The sequence below is a fragment of the Xyrauchen texanus genome, chromosome 29, assembly GCF_025860055.1.
Source record: "Xyrauchen texanus isolate HMW12.3.18 chromosome 29, RBS_HiC_50CHRs, whole genome shotgun sequence".
Classification (NCBI taxonomy): Eukaryota; Metazoa; Chordata; class Actinopteri; order Cypriniformes; family Catostomidae; genus Xyrauchen; species Xyrauchen texanus.
The window spans coordinates 4,402,003-4,425,629 of record NC_068304.1 but is presented as its reverse complement, the minus strand read 5'-3'; the positions used below and the strand labels follow the sequence as shown (position 1 = coordinate 4,425,629).

The 23,627-nt window shown below is 38.2% G+C and overlaps 1 long non-coding RNA gene across 1 annotated transcript in view; it reads left to right on the top strand.

Moving 5' to 3' along the window:
* The first annotated feature begins 9,675 nt into the window (after positions 1-9,675).
* The window catches only part of LOC127623327 (uncharacterized), an 86,237-nt gene continuing 72,285 nt past the window's right edge, over positions 9,676-23,627 (top strand). The window contains exon 1 of the long non-coding RNA XR_007968048.1: positions 9,676-9,728. This is a non-coding gene — a long non-coding RNA (uncharacterized LOC127623327). The remainder of the gene's footprint in view (positions 9,729-23,627) is intronic.

Sequence of the window (23,627 nt, the reverse complement as noted above, 5' to 3'; positions counted from 1 at the left end):
TTGCTATGCGGTTATAATGACTAAAATGGGGCAACTTTCATGTAATACTTGCCAAATAGTGAGCATTTTAAAGTGCATGTTATAAATGCTTAATAAATACATATACTCATTATTGTATTTATCAAAAACATGCCATAATGATTTATGCCACAACGCAGCAATATAAAGGGAAACATTCATGAAATAACTGCCAACTAGTTAGCAATTTTACCACTCATGTTATAAATGCTTAGTTATACTTTTTCAGCATTATTATCGCTCATGTTATAAATGCTTAATTATACTTTTTCAGTGATTTTACCACTCATGTTATAAATGCTTAGTTATACTTTTTCAGCGATTTTTACCACTCATGTTATAAATGCTTAGTTATACTTTTTCAGCATTATTATCGCTCATGTTATAAATGCTTAGTTATACTTTTTCAGCATTATTAGCGCTCATGTTATAAATGCTTAATTATACTTTTTCAGCGATTTTACCACTCATGTTATAAATGCTTAGTTATGCTTTTTCAGCGATTTTACCACTCATGTTATAAATGCTTAGTTATACTTTTTCAGCGATTTTACCACTCATGTTATAAATGCTTAGTTATGCTTTTTCAGCGATTTTACCACTCATGGTATAAATGCTTATTTATACTTTTTCAGCATTTTTATCGCTCATGTTATAAATGCTTAGTTATACTTTTTCAGCATTTTTATCGCTCATGTTATAAATGCTTATTTATACTTTTTCAACATATGTAACCTATGAAATGGACCAAATATGTGTTCAGTATGGTTTTATAGTCATCACGCTTTATTATATGATATCTGCTGTGAATGAGCATGAAGACTTGAAACGGGATATTGCAGAGGACTTTAGGTTACTATAGGTCTAGATAAGTTAGCACACACTGTAGTACTGTAAACACACAGTAATAAATATATAAACACAAAGCGGACTGGTACAAAATGACATAATCCCTCTTTTCAGTACCACTATAACGGTCAGTTTTTCCTGCATTGTGGCGTAAAACATGAATTTGGGGATTTTATGTTTTTGATTAATTTAAGAATGAATAAGTGTATTTATTAAGAATTTATAACATGCAAGTTACAAACGCTCATTACTTGGCAAGTAATGCATTGAGCATTTGTATATAACTGCATATCAATTATTTTTAATGATGTGCTACATGTAAATGACTTATTAGTCATTAACAAAGCCCTTTATAAACTCGTAACAAAGGGGACATTAATGCAAAGTGATGCAGTTTTCTTTATCAGAAGCTTATTTAAAGTGGTTGGGGGAAAAATTCAAGGAATCATGGTGGCTTGTTACTTTAGCTCCACTTTGATTTGGCTTCAGCAATTAAACTTAAGTTCCCAATTTCAGTGGCTTGATATTTTTAAACCGCTTGACCTTTCAGAGTAAATGTGGATTATTTGCTGGAAAATATCTGTTAATTGAAACAATGACCATTGTCTTTGTTATTTCACGTGTGTGTGTGTGTGTGTGTGTATGTGTGTGTGTGTGTGTGTGTGTGTGTGTGTGTGTGTGTGTGTGTGAGTGTGATGCACAGAGGATGTGTGGAGGTCAGTAAACGAGCTGCAGAAACACTCTCAAAGTCATTACAGAGATCTCTGCCCTCAGGGGAGGCTGTGTTCATTTCCTGTAGCAGTCCTTAAGACGCACACACACACAAAGCCACACACACACACACACACTGTGCAACACTCTTCTTATGGATACACAACAACTTCTCATCCGTTTTCACTTTTAATCAACTAATAACTAACAGCTTTGCTCAACATATTTGCTCAGTGATTGTGCATTATTTTGATTAGTTGTCTACATAGTTATGCAGTCATCGATATCCCAGAGCTCTGATGTCACTGCACACCACATTAGACTTTTAGAAGTATTTAGTATGTTAACATTAAGTCAAGATAGACAGACAGATGGATAAAGAGAGTGCTCCTGAGCGTGTTTCGGCACACTCATTGATGTGTGTGCTGGTGGACTTAAAAGCACTTTCGAAATATGTGCACACACTTTGAAACTGTATGTCAGAGTAGCGGGGTTTTCCAGCAATGTACGGACGTAGTAAAGATGATGATGGTGATGCGAGAGAGAGAGAACAACATTGGATAAATAAGTCTTTGCATTTTATATTTAGACTGTGTATTTCAGAACAGTGCATTAATCTAGACATTGTAAAATGCAACTGTAACATCAAAATAATGTTTTTATAAATGTTTTATATATATATATATATATATATGTATTTTTATTTTACAATTGAAAGTCATTTATCTCATGACAATAAGATGTTTTAATCCATCCATCCATATATATATATATATATATAGTGGCATGCAAAAGTTTGTGCACCCCTGGTCAATTTCTGTTGAGGTGAATAGCAAAGCGAGCAAAAGATTTACAAAAGGCATAAAGTTAAAGATGACACATTTCTTTAATATTTCAAGCAATTTTTCTTTTTTATATCCATCTTTTACAGTTTCAAAATAACAAAAAAGGAAAAGGGCCCGAAGCAAAAGTTTGGGCACCCTGCATGGTCAGTACTTAGTAACACACCCTGGCAAGTATCCCAGCTTGCAAAAGCTTTTGTAGCCAGCTAAATGTCTTTCAATTCAAGTTTTGGGGAATTTTTGCCCTTTCTTCCTTGCAAAAGGCTTCCAGTTCTGTGAGATTCTTGGGCTGTCTTGCATGCACTGCTCTTTTCAGATCTATCCACAGATTTTTGATGATGTTTAGGTCGGGGGACTGTGAGGGCCATGCCAAAACCTTCAGCTTCAGATTCTCTTGAGGTCGTCCATAGTGGGTTTTGAGGAGTGTTTAGGATCATTATCCTGTTGCAGAAGCAATCCTCTTTTCATCTTCAGCTTTTTTACAGATGGTGTGATGTTTGCTTCCAGTATTTGCTGCTATTTAACAAGCTAATTAAGGTCTGAGACCTTGTAAAAGTTATCTGAGAGCTAAAATCAGTTGGGGTGCCCAAACCTTTGCATGGTGCTACTTTTCTTTTTTTTTCACTCTTTTGAAAAACAATTACAAAATAAAAACAATACACTAATATTGCTTAAAATTTGGAAAATAATGTTTCATCTTTAACTTTATGCCTTTTGGAGATCATTTAATCTTCTACTCACTTAACTATTCACAGCAACAGACATTTTGATTAGGGGTGCACAAACTTTTGCATGCCACTATATATATATATATATATATATATATATATATATATATATATATACAGCTCTGGATAGAATTAAGTCTCTGGATTTACTGTTTATAGGTATGTGTTTGAGTAAAATGAACATTTGTGTTTTATTCTATAAATAACTGACAACATTTCTCTCAAATTCCAAATTAAAATATTGTCATTTAGAGCATTTATTTGCAGAAAATAACAACTGGTCAAAATAAAAAAAAATGATATTGTATTTTCAGACCTCAATTAATGCAAAGAAAACAAGTTCATATTCATTTTTAAACAACACAATACTAATTTTTTAATTAGGAAGAGTTCAGAAATCAATATTTGGTGGAATAATCCTGATTTTCAAATCAAAGCTTTCACTCATCTTGGCATGTTCTCTACCAGTCTTTCACGTTGCTGTTTGGTGACTTTATGCCACTCCTGGCTCAAAAATTCAAGCAGCTCGGCTTTGTTTGACAGCTTGTGGTCATCCATCTTCCTCTTGATCACATTCCAGAGGTTTTCAATGGGGTTCAGGTCTGGAGATTGGGCTGGCCATGACAGGGCCTTGATCTGGTGCTCCTCCATCCACACCTTGATTGACCTGACTGAGAATGTCCTGCTGGAAAATCCAATCCTCAGAGTTGGGGAACATTGTCAGAGCAGAAGTTTTCTTCCAGGATAACCTTGTATGTGCCTTGATTCATGCGTCATTCACAAAGATTAATCTGCTCGATTGCAGCCCCCCCTCAGATCATCACGATCCTCCATCTGGTTGTCTAATGGGTAGATGAAGACATGGAGAGGCCTTCAAGCAGTGGTGCAAAGAGAACAGATTTTTTTTTTTAATTAAGTAAAAGTACTGTTACTGAAGAAATGATTCATTTGAGTACTGTGAAATATTATGACTCAAGTAAGAGTAAATAAGTAATTTGCCGAAAAACATTGCTGCAAGAGGATTCTTGGACAAACAGAACATTTTAAGAATACAACATTTATTTAAATAGAAATAGCCTTTTGTAACATTCTAAATGTCTCTAAATCATCTTTAAACTACATAATAATGTGCATTGCGACTGAAACACATTCCTGTTTCAGGTTTATTCTCATTCATGTATGTCCAAGTGTTTTAAAGTTACCATACTGTACAAAACTAATACAATGTAATAGTATAGAGGAGGAAATATATCCTCTATGATATTGCAGCAATTATCCAGATATGGAATGAGATTATTAAGCAAATTGTTATCAACTCCTTCAGGCCAACTCATTAAAATAAGGCAAAAATCAACATTTCACAGTTTAGTTAGAGATATGATTGATTCAAACACTGAAAGTGGCTGTTCTGGATATGTATCATTGTATTACAGTTGTAATAATAAAGTCTTAATTAACATTAGGGTTATTTAACATATTGAGATATTATTATTAAGTAAATTGTAGCATTTGGTGACATTATGTTTTGTGATTTCTCATACCTTCTTATAACATCCATCTCTTGTTCACTTTTGGCCTCTAGCAGTTGAGACAGGACAGGGAAGTACAGTACAGCACCATGAGTGAGAGTGTTACCCACTAGGATGGTTTATTTTGAACAAGAGGGGCGAACGGTTTCAGAATTTAATGCAGGAGTACAATACCGAACTGATTGATAGAAGTGGAGAGCGATGGTGCGAGGAACTGGACTGGCGATGGCAGAACACTGACTTTCCTGTCTTGCAGGGAATCATGGACAGAACGAGCAGTATGGCTGGTGGCATTGTCATGCTGGTGGGTCATGTCAGGATGAGCCTGCAGGAAGGGTGCCTAACGCAGTGTTGAGATTGCCTGCAATGACAAAAAGCTCAGTCCGATGATGCTGTGACACACCAACCCTGACCATGACGGACCCTCCACCTCCAAATCAATCCCGCTCCAGAGTACAGGCTTCAGTGTAACACTTAGTCCAACATTACCCCTGGTGAGAGAAAACAGCGACTCGTCAGTGAAGAGCACTTTTTGCCAGTCCTGTCTGGTCCGAAGGTGGGTTTGTGCCCATAGGCGACGTTGTTGCCGGTGATGTCTGGTAAGAACCTGCCTTACAACAGGCCTACAAGCCCACAGTCCAGCCTCTCTCAGCCTATTGTGGACAGTCTGAGCACTGATGGAGGGATTGTGTGTTTCTGGTTTAACTCGGGCAGTTGTTGTTGCCATCCTGTACCTGTCCCGCAGGTGTGAAATTTGGATGTACCGATCCTGTGCAGATGTTGTTGCACGTGGTCTGCCACTGCGAGGACAATCATCTGTCCTTCCTGTCTCCCTTTAGCGCTGTCTTAGGCGTCTCGCAGTACGAACATTACATTTTATTGCCCTGGCCACATCTGCAGTCCTCATGCCTCGCAGATGAGCAGGGACTCTGGGCATCTTTATTTTGTTGTTTTGCAGAGTCAGTAGAAAGGTCTCTTTAGTGTCCTAAGATTTTAGTGTCTAAATGACCGTTCCACAGGTGCATGTTCATTAATTGTTTAAGGTTCATTAAACAAGCATGAAAACATTGTTTAAACCCTTTACAATAAAGATCTGTAAAGTTATTTGGATTCTTACAAATCTATCTTTAAAATACTGTGTCCTGAAAAAGGGAAGTTTCTTTTTGCAGAGTGCCATTCTGATTAATACAGTAGCTTAATCGTTTTATTTCATCTCTACAATTATGACTTAACATATTACCTTTGATTCTTTCTCAGTCTTGGTCATTTAGACATGCTCCTTGCTTTAACAATGAATGATTCATTTTAAAGTTGATAATGAATCTAAATGGTCATGAAACATTGTTGTGGGACTGTGAAAGCTTCTCCTGTGAGATTGTGTTCATGTTTGTGCTGAATCAGGGAGCAGCTGCAGCTCTTACATGCCGTACTCATGGCCTCTTGATAAACGTGTGTTTGTGGTGATTTACTGCGAGAGACTGCGACTCACTCGAATCATCATTCCATCATCTGCAGCCTTTGCTTTCCCTGACCCAGCGTCAGTAAAACTGACTGATGTTCATTTTTAAACCTCAATAATTCTCTTTCATGCACTCTCTTTGTCATCTTTTTATTCATTTCTTTATTTCCTGAGTGAAATATATGAAATAGTCATATTTTTTTCAGTGAAAATGTCTTAAAAATACACATCGTAAATGCGTAAATGGGTTCGATGCTTGAGGTGAATTTGATATTTATCTCTATTGGAGTCTGCTTATTTTAGATCATATTGCTTTATTTTCTACCTACAGACCAAATATATTTCTGTGCTGTAGGATGTGTTTTGGAGTCTGCTTTGAATTGGTCAATATGTATGGCTGTGTGTCAGATAGAATCAAAATCATAATATAAAATTCACTTTATTAGCTATATCATAATATCATATCATTTAATATGTATATTGTTATTGGGTTGCACATATATGAACATAGAAGATTATATACATATATACACTCACCTAAAGGATTATTAGGAACACCATACTAATACTGTGTTTGACCCCCTTTCGCCTTCAGAACTGCCTTAATTCTACGTGGCATTGATTCAACAAGGTGCTGAAAGCATTCTTTAGAAATGTTGGCCCATATTGATAGGATAGCATCTTGCAGTTGATGGAGATTTGTGGGATGCACATCCAGGGCACGAAGCTCCCGTTCCACCACATCCCAAAGATGCTCTATTGGGTTGAGATCTGGTGACTGTGGGGGCCATTTTAGTACAGTGAACTCATTGTCATGTTCAAGAAACCAATTTGAAATGATTCGAGCTTTGTGACATGGTGCATTATCCTGATGGAAGTAGCCATCAGAGGATGGGTACATGGTGGCCATAAAGGGATGGACATGGTCAGAAACAATGCTCAGGTAGGCCGTGGCATTTAAACGATGCCCAATTGGCACTAAGAGCCCTAAAGTGTGCCAAGAAAACATCCCCCACACCATTACACCACCACCAGCCTGCACAGTGGTAACAAGGCATGATGGATCCATGTTCTCATTCTGTTTACGCCAAATTCTGACTCTACCATCTGAATGTCTCAACAGAAATCGAGACTCATCAGACCAGGCAACATTTTTCCTGTCTTCAACTGTCCAATTTTGGTGAGCTCTTGCAAATTGTAGCCTCTTTTTCCTATTTGTAGTGGAGATGAGTGGTACCCGGTGGGGTCTTCTGCTGTTGTAGCCCATCCGCCTCAAGGTTGTGCGTGTTGTGGCTTCACAAATGCTTTGCTGCATACCTCGGTTGTAACGAGTGGTTATTTCAGGCAAAGTTGCTCTTCTATCAGCTTGAATCAGTCGGCCCATTCTCCTCTGACCTCTAGCATCAACAAGGCATTTTCGCCCACAGGACTGCCGCATACTGGATGTTTTTCCCTTTTCACACCATTCTTTGTAAACCCTAGAAATGGTTGTGCGTGAAAATCCCAGTAACTGAACAGATTGTGAAATACTCAGACCGGCCCGTCTGGCACCAACAACCATGCCACGCTCAAAATTGCTTAAATCACCTTTCTTTCCCATTCTGACATTCAGTTTGGAGTTCAGGAGACTGTCTTCACCAGGACCACACCCCTAAATGCATTGAAGCAACTGCCATGTGATTGGTTGATTAGATAATTGCGTTAATGAGAAATTGAACAGGTGTTCCTAATAATCCTTTAGGTGAGTGTATATAAGGACAACTTTACAGGACGTTATTGTACAGTAACACTTAATGTTCCCTTTGTTAAGGGTTCATAAAGGGGTTTATTAATGATTAATAAGTCATTTACAAATGCAGTTTAAATCACTGATATGCCATTAAAACAACATGAATAAAAATGCTGTCTTTCATGCAAATCTTGCAAATTATTGAGCATTTTAAATATGTTATAAATGGTTAATACATTGTTATTCATACTTGTATTAAACAAAAACTTAAAATGCCCTAATTCATGATTAATGCCACCATACTGAAATTTGTTTTACAGTTATAGTGAGAATAAAAGGGATGATGTCACTTTGTGTTTATATTGATGACTTAGTGTCTTAACTCACTTGTGTTGTCACGTGAGTGGAGTAACACCACAAAAATAGTGTTACTCCGAGTGCTGTCCCAACTTTCTCAGTCCTCTTCAAAAACACTTTAGCTCTTCATGCTCATTCACAGCAGATATCATATAATAAAGACTGATGACCATTAAACCACTGAACGTTATGTACATAGGTTTCTATGTTGGCAACTCTCTAATAAATGCTTCATACCGTATGTGTCCACTTTACATTAAGGTATATGTAAATAACTTACTATGTTGTATAAGTGTTATTAAGCATTTATAACATGAACGTTAAAATGCCTGACTATTTGGAAAGTATTGCATGGAAGTCAACCCTTTTTTATGCGTGTTGATATAACCACATTTCAGTGATTTACAATGCATTTGTAAATGACTTATTAATCATTAATGAACGGGGTTAATAACCTTTAACAAAGGGAACATAATGGGTATCTCAGCAAGTATTGACGCTGACTACCACCCCTGGAGTCGTGAGTTTTAATACAGGGTGTGATGAGTGACTCCAGCCAGGTCTTCTAAGCAACCAAATTGGCCGGTTGCTAGGCAGGGTAGTGTCACATGGGGTCACCTCCTCGTGGTCGCGATTAGTGGTTCTCTCTCTCAATGGGGCATGTGGTAAACTGTGCATGGATCGTGGAGAGTAGCATGAGCCTCCACATGCTGTGAGTCTCCGTGGTGTCATGCACAATGAGTCACGTGATAAAATGCACAGATTAACTGTCTCAGAAGCTGAGTCAACTGAGACTTGTCCTCCGCCACCCGGATTGAGGTGAGTAACCGCGCCACCACGAGGACTTACTAAGTAGTAGGAATTGGGCATTCCAAATTGGGAGAAAAGGGTATTTAAAAAAAAAAAAAAAAAAAGTGTTATTATTATTATTTGTATTATTATTATTATTATTATTATTATTTTGGGGACTGATTTACCAATGATTAATGACAGAAAGATACAAGTGATCTGATTTCATGAACAAATTTGGCAGATGTTTCAAGGTAAACCTTTTTTCTTTTTTAAATCAGTTCACATGTTCCTTCAGCATCATGCTCTAACAGTTGAGCTACATTCACAGATGGCCTTATTCATGAAGTTTGCACAGATCTAATGAATGAGTAAATTGTTCATGAAACCATTCTTACAAAATGTTATGCACTGAATGCAACAATTTACTTAATCACTCATAAAACCATTCTTAACACAAATTGGTTCTGCTCGACTTTCATAAAGGAGTCCCACTGACCCTATTAATTCACGCATTGGTAAATAGTGTGATGCCATTTATCAATTTTAAATGCCAGTGTGATAGATCATAGCAACATCATAAATACCAGCTGTTCAACTCTTTCTCTCTCTCTCTCTCTCTCTCTCTCTCTCTCTCTCTCGCTCAGGTCTTCCAGAAAGTTCCTTCATCTGTGACTGAGAGCTGTGAGCTCCCTGAGCCTGGCCTTGATGAGTGAGGTAAAAAAATAAATAAATTGCGCCATCACCCATGTACTCGATGCACCCACCTTTCACCTCTCACACCACAAAACACCACAGACAGGAAATGACCACAACATCAGCCAAACTCATGATATTAATAGAGAGCAAAGACCCTATGATTACCTAAATACTCTGGTGATGATAAATCAAGACTGTGTAGTTAACATCCTTCATGAGGGAATGAACTCCAATCCCATGAAACACTGCAAACAATGTAATCAAAATAAAAACAATGGGACAATTTTTTACATTTGGTTTCAAGTTGCTGATTATGGTATTATTGCTAAATATATTCAATATTTGCTAATATATAAGTCATTTGAGAGCATCATTCATAGTGCGTCATGGAAGTGGGCGGCCGCTGCTGTGCTTATTTTGTGTTTTTTGTTGCCTGCAATTCTCTAGTTGGTGGATCTTTTGCTGCTGAATCATGGGTAGTGTAGTTCTTCAACAGGAATTCTGCTATTAAAGACTGAAATAACATGCACTGATGGCTTCAATAGGAGTATATACCATCTATGAACAATCTCCGAGCTCATAGTAGGTCTGTCTTTAAAGGTTTTTTAATTTATCGTTAAAAATATATTAGCCAATGGAAAAATGAATGGGATTTGTTCTTCCAGAACTAGACTGTTGCACTCTATTGAAATGCTTTGATGTTAAAATATGTTGTTATTTTTTTATGTATTTATATTTTTATTTTTATGTCCATAACGTGTATAAATATGGCCGCAATAGGACTGAGAGCATCATGCTGTACATGAATTCAATCTTACAGTGAGGATGGTGCTTAAAAAGGAAATATGTTTCTCACTTTATACCTGACTAATAGCATGTGCCATATATTCACCTTCATTGGCCGAGCTCTTAATGCAGAGGTGATGTCTTCTGAGAGCCTGGTTGAAGCAGAATCCATCTTTGTGTGAACTTTTGTTGGACTACGCCAGTGACATGTCGCTGGACCTCATGCACATCAATCCTGGGTGTCGGAGTGAAAGTCTCGTGGAATACTGTTGAATCTTAAAAGGGCTTTTAGTGACCAAAGACCTCCATCTTCACTGTGGCTCTTGCATCACACACTGGGAGTTTAATATTTTAAAAAAATAATAAAAATAAAACTTTTTAGAACATGGTTATTTGTGGCACTGAAATTTGATAAGATGAACAATATTTGAAGCTGCTGTAAAATAGACAATGCTTTTAAAGAAAAATGTAGGGTTCATTTAGTCTTAATCGACAATATTCATGAAATATTGTCGATGACCTCAAAAATGTATGTGACTTGTTCCTCCTTTTCTTTTAAAAAAGCAAAAATCTGGGTTGCCGTGAGACACTTACAATGCAAGTGAATGGGGCCTGTCCATAAACAGTTAAATACTCAATAGTATATTTCAAAAGTATAGCCACAAGATGTAAACAGTATGTGTGTGGACATGATTTTAGTGTGATAAAATCCCTTACAAACCTTTTCTGTGTAAAGCTATTTCCAATTTTACAACTTTGTAAAATGCCATGATGGCATAATGCTGTAAACCCAGTAATCCCAGTAATTAAGTGGTCTGCCAAAACACACACAATTTAAACTACTTTACAACTTACATAATACACAAGTTTTAACAGAAGAATTAATGTAAGTGGTATTGTAGAATTATAAGCTTCACATTTCTGCCTTTAAACCCTCCAAAAATTCCACTTCACTTCCATTTACTTCTTTTTTTGTTGTTGTTGTTTTTTTTAAGAAGGGTCGACTCGAAAATGTTTTTGTGGTAACCAACATTATGCTATAAATGTTGTCGATTGAGCTTAACTTATATTAAACCCGGAATATTCCTTTAAGGGTCGTGGCCTGGTTCATATACTCCAACAAGGTTGACCATCCGGTTAGGGTCGTTTCCCAATTCAACTCCCCTATCAACTACCTACTCTTTTGAGTCTCCACTTTCACTAACTCTATTTATAAAAATAGCAAAAAAGGTACAAAAATAAATAAATACATTGTTGCACAATAGTCTATGCATACATGTGCACTCCATCAATTCTATAGTAATGCACCAAGTTTTTGCAAACCATTAAAATAGCCCTCAGTATGGCTAATTAACTAAATTACTTAATGTAATTAAATGTATTTAATTACTGAACATCAATGTATTGTATCATATCTTAAGCCTGATCTAGTGTTATGGAGAATTTTTTTTTTTTCTCCCCAATTTGGAATGCCCAATTCCCATTATGTTCCAAGTCCTTGTGGTGGCATTGTGACTCGCCTCAATCGGGGTGGCAGAGGACGAATCTCGGTTGCCTCCGCATCTGAGACCGTCAATCCATGCAGCTTATCACGTGGCTTGTTGAGCATGTTACCGCGGAGATATAGCGCATGTGGAGGCTTCACGCTTTTCTCCATGGCATCCACACACAACTCACCACACGCCCCACTGAGAACAAACTACATTATAGCGACCACAAGGAGTTTACCTCATGTGACTCTACCCTTTATAGCAACTGGGCCAATTTGGTTGCTTAGGAGACCTGGCTGGAGTCACTCAGCATGCCCTGGATTCGAACTCGCAACTCCAGAGGTGGTAGTCAGCATTTACTTGCTGAGCTATCCAGGCCCCCATGGTGACATCTTTGCTAAATTATATAGGTGGTTCATTACAGAGCAAATTAAATGTTCTCCCAAACAAAGTGGGGTTTTGAAGGTTAATGCTCTATTTGAGTTTCAAATCTACAAAACTGACCTACTCTAAACCTAAATCAAACTGATAGTGTCTTGAAAAGTGCTAGAGCTACCAATTCATTTTGTGGTGCTTCTATGACACTTTCGGCTCACGTGCTGACTGGTGCGCTATTCAGGACACGTACCACAGTCCTTTGCATTGCAAGTGCAACACTCTTATCAGTTGAGCTAATGTCCAGTTGATCATGTTTGAACAAGCTTATAAATGTAGTTGATTATGTCATGCAAATGTTAAAATGTATCGCCTTGGAAGTTATGCACTATAATCAAAGTGTTTACATGTCATAGAATAGCATTGTGGGAGGAGCAGGGCAAAAGTCAGTGTTTTTTGCAAGTGTTTTACTCGTGATTTGGTTGAAAGTGAATAAAAGTAATTGTTATTGTAACACCTCTAGTGGTAATTTCACCTGGAATCTGCCACGATACAACGAGCCACAGAAAAATAATTTTATGAAAATGTTGAAATTGTACAAAGTCAAACAGTTCTTTGAACAAGAATTTAATATTGAGTAACTTTCATTCTAGACATAATATGGCCAGTTATTTTGTCTAGTTTTCTCCGCTAACAAAATATTTTGTAGTTGTTCTTGAGTCTTTGTCAGGAGATTTGGTGAAGGTATATGCTTAAAATTCCTGTGCTGTCAAATGTAATGTCAATTTACCTTGTTATGTCTCTCTCTCTGTCATGCTAATCTGCATAATGAGGATGAGATGTTAATGTCATGCCGCCCTTCCCATAATGCTCTGTCAGCTTTCAATGAAATACTTTAAGTGCTGATTTTTTCAGTGGCAGATGTGAATTAGCTACCTTTTAGAGGTGCATGAAGGTGGACGGATACAGAGAAGTGAAAAAACATGTCTTTTGTAAACTTGCACTGTTATCCTCTGTGGCCAGTGAGGCGTTGTTTACTGATGACTTGTGTCCGACAGCTGTCGTACTGCTCAGACTGTCAATGACTTCACAGATTTCAGACCAGCTTCCAAGGCATCACAACACAGTGTTAATCTTGTCAACAAAATGACTGGCAAAAATGTTCCTTGACGAAGGGGTCTTTTGATTTTGTTGCATGAGCTCTAACATATCCATTACTTAACTCAAATACATCATATACATGTGACATTAATCTGTTTCATCCACAAAACATACATAAACATAACATTAAAATTGACATTTGCACAGACTGTTAGGTGTACAGGGAGGAGGACCCAAATGCAGGCATGAAATGATGAGGATTATATCAAATGAAAACAGGAGACTGGTCGGTGGCCACTGGTGAATGGACTGGCCCATCGATGGCCATGTGGAATTTGTAAAAACGTGTCAACGGCCACAGGGGACTGGACAAGCTTGTCGATGGCCATGGGGGACTGGAAAGGCTCGTCCAGTAGTGGTTTTTGTTTGTGTGGTGCCCTGGGCGAAACCCTCATCAGCACGCCCCTAAAGTTGTTGACCAGATTGAGGTGTGTGTGTGTGTGTGGGGGGTGTTGATTGCAAATAAGATGGCTATTGGAGTTCAGGGCACACACTTGTTTGTGATTTAATTTCTACCTAATTCTACCTTGCCATCCCCCCACTCCCCCCGCCCGTGTTGCCCATGCCTAAATCCACCACTGTGCTCGTCGATAGCCGTGGGGAACTGGACAGGCCTATCATCTGCCACGGGGAGGCTTGTCGATGGCCTAGTCAAGCTTTTCGACGGCCACGGGAGACTGGACAAGCTCATCGACAGCCACGGGAGACTGTACAAGCTCGTCGATGGTCGCAGGGAACTGGATAGGCCCGTAGGTGGCCACAGGGAACTGGACAGGCTTATCGATGGCCTCGGGCCCCTCCGCCTCGTGGCGGGCAACAGCAGGCTTCCTCTAGTCCTCCTCTTCTGAGTGGTGGGAAGGCCAACCGCGGCTTCTGCTTTCAGTGAGAGGGTATTGTTATCCTCGGGGTGACAGAGGACGAATCTCAATCGGGGTGGCAGAGGATGAATCTCGGTTGCCTCCGCATCTGAGACCGTCAATCCATGCAGCTTATCACGTGGCTTGTTGAGCATGTTACCGCGGAGATATAGCGCATGTGGAGGCTTCACGCTTTTCTCCATGGCATCCACACACAACTCACCACACGCCCCACTGAGAACAAACTACATTATAGCGACCACAAGGAGTTTACCTCATGTGACTCTACCCTTTATAGCAACTGGGCCAATTTGGTTGCTTAGGAGACCTGGCTGGAGTCACTCAGCATGCCCTGGATTCGAACTCGCGACTCCAGAGGTGGTAGTCAGCATTTACTTGCTGAGCTATCCAGGCCCCCATGGAGACATTTTTGCTAAATTATATAGGTGGTTCATTACAGAGCAAATTAAATGTTCTCCCAAACAAAGTGGGGTTTTGAAGGTTAATGCTCTATTTGAGTTTCAAATCTACAAAACTGACCTACTCTAAACCTTAAACCTAAATCAAACTGATAGTGTCTTGAAAAGTGCTAGAGCTACCAATTCATTTTGTGGTGCTTCTATGACACTTTCGGCTCACGTGCTGACTGGTGTGCTATTCAGGACACGTACCACAGTCCTTTGCATTGCAAGTGCAACACTGTATCAGTTGAGCTAATGTCCAGTTGATCATGTTTGAACAAGCTTATAAATGTAGTTGGTTATGTCATGTAAATGTTAAAATGTATCGCCTTGGAAGTTATGCACTATAATCAAAGTGTTTACATGTCATAGAATAGCATTGTGGGAGGAGCAGGGCAAAAGTCAGTGTTTTTTGCAAGTGTTTTACTCGTGATTTGGTTGAAAGTGAATAAAAGTAATTGTTATTGTAACACCTCTAGTGGTAATTTAACCTGGAATCTGGCCCATCGATGGCCACGTGGTATTTGTAAAAATGTGTCAACGGCCACAGGGGACTGGACAAGCTTGTCGATGGCCATGGGGGACTGGAAAGGCTCGTCCAGTAGTGGTTTTTGTTTGTGTGGTGCCCTGGGCGAAACCCTCATCAGCACGCCCCTAAAGTTGTTGACCAGATTGAGGTGTGTGTGTGTGGGGGGGTGTTGATTGCAAATAAGATGGCTGTTGAAGTTCAGGGCACACACTTGTTTGTGATTTAATTTCTACCTAATTCTACCTTGCCACCCCCCCTGCCCGTGTTGCCCATGCCTAAATCCACCACTGTGCTCGTCGATAGCCATGGGGAACTGGACAGGCCTATCATCTGCCACGGGGAGGCTTGTCGATGGCCTAGTCAAGCTTTTCGATGGCCAATGGGAGACTGGACAAGCTCATCGACAGCCACGGGAGACTGTACAAGCTCGTCGATGGTCGCAGGGAACTGGATAGGCCCGTAGGTGGCCACAGGTAACTGGACAGGCTCATCGATGGCCTCGGGCCCCTCCGCCTCGTGGCGGGCAACAGCAGGCTTCCTCTAGTCCTCCTCTTCTGAGTGGTGGGAAGGCCAACCGCGGCTTCTGCTTTCAGTGAGAGGGTATTGTTATCCTCGGGCTGAGGTGAGAAGAGAAGGTCCCCAGAGGTCCAGGCTGAGATGATACAATCCCACTTGATAGCCAGATTGATGACTTCTGATACACTCCCCCTCCTTCCCATATGGAACACAGGACATGATGGGTTCCACCAGACACCCCATAAAAAGATCTATCAGGGAGGACTGATTGAACACTAGGCCCAAGGACAATAACAGAAATTCCAATGCATACCCTCTCACTTACCAGTCTCCCTGATGGAGAAAAATCATCTCCTTAACCTGTGCTCTATGGGACAGGGGAATGGGGTTCTAAAGAAAAAATAAATAAATCATGCCTGCTGGGTCCATAACTGGTTAGATTGTTATGTCAGATGTGCAGGAAGGAGGACACAAACGAAGGCATGAAATAATGAGGATTTTATTAAATGAAAATAAGACAGAACAAAAACTCTCACGAGGGAGAGAAAACAACAAAACAGGGTAAACTAAGAAACAAAGAGATAAACAAACCAAAACCTGACTGAGGAACAGGAACCATCAAAGACTCGAACCAACTGATAAGGAAACAAATTCACAAAACGATCCAACACCGGACAAAGCACACAAGGAAACTTTAAAGAGGGAGAGCTCAAGAGGTAAATGAGGAAGGCAGATGAAATACATTAACAGTAATGCACAAGGCAATGAGAAAACACAAACCCAAGTGCATTCACAGCACGATACAAAACACATGTGCCTGGACTGAGCAACAGAGTGAATTAACCGAACCAACCAAAGTGGCTGAATCCAGACACAATATACAAAACAGACAAAGAACACGTACATGTCAGGGCTCTGCCACAAGGGGGGGTTATTAACCCTCACACAGTTAATAACTACACGTAACGCAATATCCAAAACCGTCTAAACGCAAGGAATTCACAATAGAGTCACTTCTAAACACTTCATATATTAAATATATTCTGTTATTTCAGGAGCTCAAGCTTAAATTAAACATTAGTCTTTAATATGTTTGATAGACGTTTAAATAATTGTACCTAGTTTATACATTTAATATTTGGTTAATGTTTGGACTGTTGCACTTTGATACATATTTTTATCATCAACTAAATGTGTTATTATTAATTTACTAAAATTAAAGGGATAGTTTACCCAAGAATTCTAATTTTCTTATCATTTACTCACCAACATGCCATCCCAGATGTGTATGAATTTATTTCTTCAGCAGAACACAAAGATTATTTAGAAAAATATTTCAGCTCAGTAGGTCCATACAATGCAAGTGAATGGTGATCAAAAATTTGAATCTCCAAAATCACATAAAGGCAGCATAAGATAAATCCATACGATTCTAGTGGTTTAATCCATGTCTTCTGAATAGCTATGATAGGTGTGGGTGAGAAAAAATCAATATTTAATTACATTTTTACCATAAATCTCCACCCTTAAACAACCCCGTCCAGTAGATGGCGATATGCACAAAGAATGCGATTCGACCAAAAAAAACAAAGAAGAAGAATGTGTAAGCGAAAGTGGAGGTTGATATAAAAATGTTTACATGCCAGCTAATACAGCTAATGATCTAGAACAAATTCAATTGAGCTTTAGGCCTAACAAAGCAAATATTAAGTGACTTCATTGATTATTTCTAGGTACAAATGAAATCGTAAGTTGAGGAAAAAAAAGGGAAATTTACAATAATTTACTGAATTCACTAATTTACATCTTTCAACTGCTACATCACACTGCCGACACTTGTTGGTTGAAACTTAAACGGCTTAGATGACATCAGCCCAAAAAGGAAACTCGTTTCAGATGCGGAGCAAGTTTGATGAAAGATTATATATACTGTTGTGGCTCATCTTCAGTTGTGAGCTAAGAAACAACTTCATACATGTAAAAACAGCACTCTCAAACACATCTCATACTGAGTTGTTATTGGTTGGAAAAACTTTAGTTAACCTACAGAAACAGAATCACTCTATGGAGTGTGTGTTGAAGAAAGTACGGCTCATGGGCTGCCTGGACTCCTCATCGTATGTGGCACTACACTGCAAAAAATGATTTTCTAGACAAGTATTTTTGTCTTGTATTCCTGTCAAATTATCTAAACTTTCTTAAAACACGATTTATTTACTTGTCAAGCAAAATGGGATAAGATATTAAGTCTTGTTTTAAGATAAATCTAACTAAATTTAGTGAACTTTAGACTCAAAACAAGAAAAAAAATCTGCCAATGGGATAAGCAAAATAAACTTGTTTTCCTTTTAAATTAAGTTTATTTTGCTTACCACATTGGCAGATTTTTTTTCTTGTTTTGAGTCTAAAGTTCACTAAATTTAGTTAGATTTATCTTAAAACAAGACTTAATATCTTATCCCATTTTGCTTGACAAGTAAATAAATCGTGTTTTAAGAAAGTTTAGATAATTTGACAGGAATACAAGACAAAAATACTTGTCAAGAAAATCATTTTTTGCAGTGTAGTTCAGACACAAGGACACAGAAACTGCTGATGTAGGAAAAAAATACCCAAATCGCTGAGAAAAGAGCATCAACACACCATGCTCGTGTCGGGCATCGGCCAGACGGATGGCAAGGTGAGGCGTGACTGGTGGTTGAGAGTTTTCTCACTCAACGCTGGTCAAATTAGCTGATGGAGTGACATCTGGAAACAAGAGCGCAAAAATACGCCTCTCATCACAACCGCACATTTCCTCATTTCTGCACCACTCAGATAAGCTCAGATAAGATGTAACTGCTCGCGTAACACATTTACTTCAGGCGCTTGAGTTCTGAGAAGCTATGAAATCACTATCGGTTAGGTTTAAGTTTGAGGTTTAGGGTAGGGAGGTTGGTTTTGTTTTGCAGAGAGGGAGTTCACTATGAAAAAATATTGAATGTTTACTGATAGCTTATGTGGACAGGCTCATCGACGGCCTCGGGCCCCACCGCCTCATGGCGGGCAACAGCAGGCTTCCTCTAGTCCTCCTCTTCCGATTTTCACATGATGTCTGGATTGTTATTTTGCAAAAGCACGGTGAAATGAAGTTGATTGTTGAGCGATATTCCCGTCCTGGACTTAAAGTCACCGTGTTCACAGTTGCTGTCCCGACTCTAACTAAACAGAGAGACTGCTCAATATGCCGTAGCCAGTCACAAAATTAAAAATTAAATGATTTAAAAATAAAAAAAAGTAGTAACACTTACATTAACCATCCCTTTGTTAATGATTTATAAAGGGCTTCATTCATGACTAATGAGTCATTTACAAGTGCATTAAAAATGATTCAAAAATGGCGGCTTTCATACAATACACCTTCCAAACAGTGAGACGTTTAATTCTATATGTTATACATGTTTAAGAACACTTTTTCAACATTGGTGGACAAATATGAAGCATTTATTAATGAGTTGCCAACCTTAGAAACCTATGCACATAGAGTTCAGTGTTTAATGGTCATCAGGCTTTATTATATGATATCTGCTGTGAATGAACATGAAGATCTGAAAAGTGTTTTTGAAGAGGACTTTAGGTTACTTGGACTAGTTGGAGTAAGACGGAGTTATAATGCATTGTAAATGATTTATTAGACATCAATAAACCCCTTTATAAATCCTTAACAAAAGGAACATTAATGTCAAGTTTCATCCCAAAGGCAGTGAAATCTCCCTGTGCATTCGTGATGCAAGTCCAGGGTCAGTCTGTGTTAAATTCAGCAGGACAGGGCGATGCAGACTTGCCCGATCAGCCAGCCACCTGCTCCAGGCGAGGGAAACTGGAGATGGACACTGATGGTCTATATTTAGCCGTGCGGGCAGAAGATGCTGTATTTGGGCTTTAAGGTTCAAAATAGGGATATCTATGTACAGTCAGGCCAGAGAACAGCACGATACTTCGAGCAGTGACTTCACCATGAGTCGAGTTCAGTTTTCTCTCCCCAGATCAGGCCATGAGCTGCCAGGACAATTTTATCACTTGAACTTAGCGGCTGTTCAACTGTGCGTGTGCATGTGTGTGTGTGTTCAGCACCACTTTTACATTAGTTCCTTTTCTAAATCTAACTAGACTCAAGAGATATACAAGTGTAATAATGCTTTTTTTGGAGCATCAATGGACATTGTTTCTAAAATTGTCTTTAGCTCTGTGTCATTTTAGGCTGAAGCCATTAGACCTGTTTCACGTCCCAGACAATGAGATTCCAGATGTGGCAATTAGATGACTGTCTTCAAGCTGATGAGCTCAATTTTAAACGGAAAACACATTTTGTTGAGCTATAAAAACAGAAATGGCTTAAGCTTAATTACGGTGAAGAAAACGCTTAATGGATTATTGATTGCAGTTTAGGTTTTGTTTGGCATAAGGCAATGTTTACTAAAAGTAAGGATTGATAGGACTTTGGTTCTCCCCGGCTGTTAAAGTGTTTTTGATTTTAAGCTTTTTAGGGGCCGTTCACACCAAATGCATTACTATGTGCATCCGCACTGTTATCCACCATGTAAAGATGCTCTAGATGGACCTTTTTATGATTGCACTGTCTGACACACATAAGCGCTGCATTTGTTAGACAGCTTGTTCAGATAAAAATAACTTCTACTGTTGCAAATGAATCGTGACAAACCGGCGATTTGCTTTGGGAATATTTTTTTGTGCTCAGTGTGAATTTCTCATCAATGTCTCGTTAATGGCAATTTTCTTTTGGAGTCTCGTAATTGAAGCTGGAATGTCCCGTGTTTGGCTGGCAGAAAGTTGGCAATTCATGACGAGGTTTGTAGTAATTCTTAATGGCCAACTCCTAACCATTTTATAATGTATGGTAGTAAAGAAAATGTTCAATATAGTAACTGAGAAATGTCTTTAGTTTCTGTTTCATCATGTCTGCTGCCGTAGTTACGCTGCCGCTTCACGTCTGCGCTGCTTTGGCATGTGGTGTGAAACATTTAAGTTGTAGTGTCAGCATTAGCATTTTTATATTTTAGGACATAACTGTTCTTTGAATTCATGAGATCTATTGTTTTATTTTATTTATAATTACATTTTACCTTTATTTTGGGGTCTGATAAATCATTTTTATACTTCTTTGTTCTTTTACTGTGGCACTGATGCAGTTGTGGTATTTTAAATGAACAAAATGATAATCATAAAGTAACATGAAGTGATGTCACTCATTAAGATTAAGCCATTGACATGTGTGTAATTATACTCTGTTCATTATTTATAATTATCCTATTATAGTTATATTCCGTTATATTCTGTTATATTCTGTTATAGGGGTCTCAGTAGTGGTCTTCTTTCAAGTATGAAACATTCACTTAATTAAAGAATTGAGCTGTGTGTGTGTGTGTTTGTGTGTGTGTTTGTGTATATGTTTGTGTGTGTGTTTGTGTGTGTGTTTGTGTATATGTTTGTGTGTGTGTGTTGTGTGTGTGTTCGTGTATGTGTTTATGTGTGTTTGTGTGTGTGTTTGTGTATGTGTGTGTTGTGTATGTGTGTATGTGTGTGTGTATGTGTTTTTGTGTGTGTGTTTGTGAATGTGTTTGTGAGTGTGTGTGTTTGTGCATGTGTTTGTGTATGTGTGTGTGTGTGTTTGTCTATGTGTTTGTGTGTGTGTTTATGTGTGTTTGTGTATGTGTTTGTGTGTGTGTTGTGTGTGTGTATGTGTGTGTGTATGTGTCTGTGTGTATGTGTTTTTGTGTGTGTGTGTTTGTGAATGTGTTTGTGTGTGTGTGTTTGTGAGTGTGTGTGTTTGTGTATGTGTCTGTGTGTATGTGTTTGTGTGTGTGTGTTTGTATGTATGTGTTTGTGAGTGTGTGTGTGTTTGTGAGTGTGTGTTTGTGAGCGTAAGTGTTTGTGTGTATGTGTGTGTGTTTGTGTGTGTGTGTGTGTGTGTGTGTGTGTGTGTGTGATCAGCTTGATCTTGTCGGTCTTTGTTCATAAAGTGTTGTGCGAGCAAACACAGTAAATCTTTAAATATGCATTTTATAATTTATCATTCTTTGATAGAATATAGAATTGAATAAATTCATCTGTTAATTTTATTGCACTATATTATTACTGTGTAATGTAATTATATGAATGTTGTAATACTCTTTTGTATTGCAATTGTAACGTAATCACTGTATGTAATAAATGTTATTTTTTTTCTCTCCATCACATCAAATTTAATGCAGTTTGTAAATATATGTACGTCTTCGAGTTGTTCATATGTAAAAGAGTTTTAGATGTGGCCATACAGTGATATTGTATGTTTTAGTGTCGATCTACTTTACATACATATAATACAAGTTAACTATAAAAGAGATCACCCTGTGGTAGTGACAGATTCATGATTTTATACGTTTATGATATTTTATAAATCAAATCTGTGCATTTCACTGTTTCATGTCTGTACAGTAGTACACTTGGCCATTCATTTACAATTCTTTTTAATGTACTATGTGTTAAAAAAAACATTATTTTATTTTATACAGTATTTGGTGTAATATTATTACAAAGTACTTAATTACTGTAATCAAGTACAAGTGTAAAATATTACATTTTACATTCTTGTAATCCCAGATGTGTATGACTTTCTTTCTTCTTCAGAACGCAATTTAAGATTTGTAGAATCATTTCTCAGCTCTGTAGGTCCATACAATGCAAGTGGATGGTGACCAGAACTTTGAAGCTCCAATAAAGGCATCATAAAGGTAATCCATTCTGATCTATCTTCAGAAGCAATGTGACAAGTGTGGGCGAGAAACAGATCAATATTGAATTGATCATTTTTACAATAAATCTCCACCTTTGACCGGCCCCAACCAGTAGGTGGCGATATGCACGACGAATATGAATCAAAATGACTTAAATATTGATCTGTTTCTCACCCACATCTATCACATATTTTCTGAAGACATGGATTAAACCACTGGAGTTGTAAGTATTATTTTTTGCTGCCATTATGTGCTTTATTGAGCTTCAAAGGTTTGGTCACCTTCCACTTGCATTGCATGCGAAATTTGAGAGATAATTTTTTTATATATATAAATGTACATATATGTCAACACTCAGGAGTGCAGAATGTGATGATCCAAAGCTTCAAACCAGCATTCAAGAGTCTTCTGGAAAGATCAGATCTTTGGCAGTGCTTAGTATGGAATACTAGTGTACTCCATAGTGCATACTGCACATTAGCTAGTGCATATGTGAATGTAGTGTATATTGCATATGCTTTTAGAGTGTAAAGTTAATGATCATGTGATAATAGCATTACTGTAACCAAAAAATAGGTTGTTCACAGGCTGCAGTTGTGAAACGACAAAACAGAGTGAGAGATTTTCTGTTCAAAACATCTTGTCATTAGTTTCCATGGTTAAAATGGATCCGCAGCTGAGAAAACCTGCAAATTTTTTGGAATGAATTCATTGGTTTTGACAGCAGCTTGTTTACACTATGATTAATATGTAAATAGCATTTTATGAAATGATGACTGGATAACACACAGGAGTGTGTTGTTATTGAATTTAGCACCATCTGTTACCTAACGAGGGAGACAGACGGAGACTGAGGTGAAGAAAGAGAGAGAGAGAATGTGTTCGACTACTACAGATTACTAGTCCAGTGTAAAATGTTTGCTTTTATGCAACAATAAATGCTTTTAACAGTAGTATGACCTCATTGTG